Here is a 5,027-nt window from a genome sequence, read left to right on the forward strand (position 1 = left end):
TATTTCCTTGTAGTTTTTATTTTTTTTATTTTAGAGAGTGAGGAAGGGGGAGAGAGAGAGAAAAACATCAATGTGAGAAACATCAATTGGTTGCCTTCCCATACATGCCCCGATCTCGAGAATCGAACCCATAACCTGGGTATGTACCCTGACCGGGAATTGACCCTTTGACCTTTTGATATAAGGGGAGACACTCCAACCAACCAAGCTACACCAGCTCTTTTTATTTTTCATGGTGTGTCTATGTATATAATTTCATTTTTTCACAAAGTGGGTCATATTATATAAATAATTTTGTGTCCAAATTCTCATTTAACTATCTAATAAATACACATAAATATATAATAAATGCAAATACTAATTACATACTATGAGCATCTTTCTGTATCCTTAAATTGAAAAGTTGGTTTTCAATGGCTGTATAATATTCCATCCTATGGGTATAACATATTTATCCTAATTGATTCCCAAATAGTAGATATTTAGGGAGTTTCCTATTTCTGTCCATCACAAAAAGGCTATGATGAATACTGGTCATTAGATTCAGAGAAGAAGAATTACTGGGTCAAGGGGTCCCAGCAGTTTCAGTGCTTTTGATCCCTACTGCCAGCCTGCCCCAGAGAAAGTCACCCCTTTCCTCAAGCTTAGTCACTGCCTGGGGGAGGGGACTGACCCAGCCCCGTATGGGAGCTGAAGGGCCCAGAGCCAGAGGACTGTGGTGGCTGGAGGGGGCACATCTGTCTCAGTGGCACACAGCTGCCTCCCTGCGTGCCGCCAGCTTAGAGAGCCACCCTCACTCCTATCATGCACAGGTTTTTTCATTAACTTCAAAGCCAGGAAATGGCTCCTTAAGACGCTACTTTCTGTCGTCTCCGAGCCAGGTAATTGAGGAGGTGGCTGGAGCCTGGCCCTGCTTCCCTTGTTGGGAAATAGGAGCACGGGGCTCTCATCTCCCGGCCTCCCTCTCTCCTCACTCCCACCCCACCCTCCAGGGCTCTTGCCCTTTGTTTTAGGAGCTGTCCCCCCACCATGCCAGTGATGTCTACACTGCTGTTGCCCCGTGGGAGTCGCCCAGTCACCTGACCCGACCTTAGGTGAGCTGCGCCGCCCTCCTTCCCCTGGGGCCATGGAGAAGTTCGCTGGGCTTACAGCCGCTTCATACGTGTTCTCATGGCGGGAACTTCTGGGAGCCCTCTGGGGGGCTGCCCTGTGTCACCTGGCCCACGGCAGCGTGGATTAGCTTAGCAGATGAGATCAGTGTCTCCCTGAGTCCCGAGGGTTAGAATCACTAGACAGTTTGTGTAGGGGTCAGTGGAGAGCAAGGAAAAGTCCAGGGCTTAGGAGGCAGCAGTCACCTTTTGCAAAGAACCCCCCCCCCCGGGGCACCTGTCTCCCGGCCCTGCAGGGCGCTGTCCTGGCACTGACCTGTTGAGCGCCACCTTCCTGGGCCACCTTCGGGCCTTCCCTGCCAAGGTCTCTTCCTTCCCGGCCCCCTGTCCTCAGCCCCACCCAGAGCCTTCATTTCCTTTAACACCTGGCAACTTCTCAGCGGTCAAAATGGAGAGGAGTCCTATTTTGTTGATGGGCTCCCCTGCCCTTGTCACTGTTGTATAAGCAATAACCTAGTTGCCAAGGGGACAAATAACGAGAGCAGAGGCTGAACAGCTGGTCTTAGGGAAGCAGGGAGGGCAGCTTGGAGAACGGCCAGTGGGCTTACCAGTGGCCACCTGGCCACCTAGCAGGGACATGGACAGTGTGTGAACCCTCCAGGTTTCTCACTCGACCCCATTAAGGGGAGGAGGAGCCACCTTCCCATTGAAGAAACAAATCAGGTGTTAACAGGTCACATCTGGAGGCCTGATGAGGCACTTAGGGGCTGAGGAGGGGCGTCAGATGGGGGCATGGAAAACAGCTCAGACTGGACTGAGAGGTAATGGGAAAGGGCAGATGTGCTGAGATCTGAATGACGGGGGAACAATGAGGTAGAGCCCGTGTCCCTGTCCACCCCTCCCCCACCAGCAAGGTCAAGTCCAGCAGAAAAGAGGGAACTTAGGGGACCGGTTCCACGGTCGAGGCCGCGCAGGTGAATAAGCCATCTCACCTGGAAGCTTAGCGCACCCAGGAGCACAGCCCCACTTCTGGGTCCCTGCCAACCAGCTAGACAGGAAACATCACCTGTGACCCAGCCTCCCTTGAGGAGAAACAGAGACTTGTTCTGCTGCTTAAAGTCCACTATTCCTTGAGCCCTGGGTACCTCCTGGCCAGTGACCCTGTCGCCCCAGCCTTCCTGTCCGCCCAGTCATCCAGAGTGCGTGGCCCCCAAAGAGCTCCCTGGTTCCCCTGCTAAGACCAAACCCTGTGTGCCTGGGTCCCGACCGCCGGCCTGAGATTCCGACTGCTGTGCCCACTCGCAGCCTGAGTGATGCCCACACAGATGGAGCCTGAATGTGCCATTCTCCTGTGAGTGCTGTGACTTGGCGGTTCCTAGGGCAAATTACTTCTTGAAGCCTCCATTTCCTCCCTGAGAAATAGGAATGTCCTAGCTCATAGGGTTGCTCGCCTCATGTCTCCACAATCCCAAAGACAGGGAAGATGGGATGGCAAAGAAGTCAGTGGCTCCTAGAACTCCCACCTGGAAGCGACACACGTCACTTCTGCTCACATTGCATTGGCCACAGCAGTAGCCAGGGGAGGAAGCTCCTCCCAGAGGGAGCTGAGCACCAAACTATACAGTTGCCTCTGGGGAGTGCAGGTCACGTGGACCCCCCCTCCACCTCCATGGGGCCTGGCTGGACCTGTCCCCCCTCTGAGATATAACTGGGTATTTTCCTTGACTTGAACACATGGCACATTTTGCAAAGCTGGGTGTGCTTATGTGCACGTGTGTTTCTAATTAAGACCTAACGCATGAAGCCATCAGATTTGCTCAGATTGGCCCAGGATTCAAAAAAAGCTGAGCTTTCATGAAACTTCTCAACCAATGTAGAATGCATGAATTATTGAAAGGATAGAAAAAGACCCAGAGAGGAAGAGCTGTTGCATTATTCATCAGGCCCGGAGTCCCCAAGTCCCCAGGCGCAGCTGCTGGCTTTGACACCTACAGCATTCTCCCATTATGTCTACAGCGGATGTTTCACACACACCGTATTGGCAGCCTCCACGCAGGGCTCCCGCCCACACCATCCACCGCCTGTCTCATTACCCGAACCAGCGGGTCCAGCCGAACTGTGGGCTAAGGACGTGGGCGTTTAGCGCCCACCTGCCTCCCCTTCCTAGCGCGCTCTGCTCACGGGCCTCCAAGCTGAGCTCCAATCTCTGTAAAGGAGCCAGAAACCCTTTCACTCTGACCCCAATGTGTCTCTTCCGTCTCACCTCCATTCCCCTCCCCCCACCTGCCTTTCCCTGAATGTAATTCCGATTCCTCATACCTTTGCTCATGCCCGCCCCTCCGCCTGAAACTCCCTCCCATCCCTTCCTCTGCCCAGTGAACTTCTGCTCGCCTTTAAGACCAGATCAGAGAACAGGAAACCAACTTCTGTGGGGACCCCACGTGTCAGACATCATCTCAATGAAGTGTCACGATAACCCGATGAGGTGGGCATTCTAACCAACACCAGCTACATAATCTGTGGGGTCCTGTGTGAACTGAAAATACCCGACCTTGTTAAAAAATGACTAAAATTTTTAAGGTGGCAAAAACAGATCATTAAGCCAAGCATAACGCCTTTCTAAAAGCAGGGTCGTGTGCACAAATCACATGCCCCTGAAGGCAGCCCTGGTTATAGAGGAAGAAACGGAAGCTCAGAGAGGTTAAGCAAGTTGTCCAAGGTCCCACAGTGAGTTAGAAGCAGAATCAGATTGAAGACTCTCATCCATCTAATCCCAATCCCTTTCCTCTCAATCACCTACCTTGTGAGGCTCCTCATTTGCCTCGGGCAGAATGACCGGAGAGGAGGCTGGGAGCACCCCTAGAAACTATTTTCCTTTTAAAGGGTGTCTTCTGCGGGTAATGGGTCTGTTACTTCACCAAGGGACCAAGAACAGCTTCACATGGATCAAAGAGGACTTGGGAGCAAGTGGGCATCTGACATCCCTCAATCAGCCCACGAGGGCGGACGCCCACTGCCCCATCACCCCTTCCCTCACACCCACCCTCGGGCAGGCTACTCACCGCCAAACACACTCCGCAGTTGCCTGAGGACATGGCTGCTGCCCAGCAGAGATGACCCTGCAGGACATGGATCCCCGGGCAGCGTCTCTGGCCTTTGCTGGGAATATTAAATGCAGGCCTTGAGGACGATCCATCTCCTGGCTGCTGTGCCCATTTTTCATCTTTTCATATCACTGATCCAGCTTCACCAGTGTTTCTTGGTTTGGGGGTTTGTTTTTTGGTGGTTTTCCCTTAACAGCTTTGGCTCAACAGTCATTCACCCAACAAATACTAACTGTACACCTACTATGTGCCAGGGCTTCTGCCTTTAAGGAGCAATTCGTTTAATACCACACAGACAGAAAGCATGGTGAGGCTTTGAAAGAACAGATCCTGGAGCCGCAGCCCTGGCTCTGCCGTGTTCCAGCTGTGTGTCCCCGAGCACATCAAGCCATTGCTCTGTGCCTCAGTTTTCCCTTCTGTAAGATGGGCTCAAATGACTCCGTACATGCAAGGCGCTCTGAGCAGTGCCGAGGGCACAGCAAGCGGGCACTAAATACTAGATGGCACTGGGGCTACTACTAAGCAGCAGCAGCAGCAGCAGCTGGAATTTGCAGGTAAGTTTGACCCAAGGCTGAGGGGGGCTCAGCCCAGCCCTGTGCGGCCTCGGAAAGCCTCCCCTCCCCGCCAGCCCCCTCCTCCGCCTGCAAACCCCACAAAGGCGAGGCGCGTGTGCAGCTCCTGGGGAGGAGCCCCGCATCCGCAGGGTCCCGAAGCCCGGGGTGGGGGCGCCCGGCGCCGAGGGAGGCCCCGCCCGCGGCCCGCCCACGGCCCGCCCACGGCCCGCCCGCACCCGCCGAGTCCGGGGCTCCCGCGG

The sequence above is a fragment of the Miniopterus schreibersii genome, assembly GCF_964146895.1.
Source record: "Miniopterus schreibersii genome assembly, chromosome: 16".
NCBI classification, from domain to species: Eukaryota; Metazoa; Chordata; class Mammalia; order Chiroptera; family Miniopteridae; genus Miniopterus; species Miniopterus schreibersii.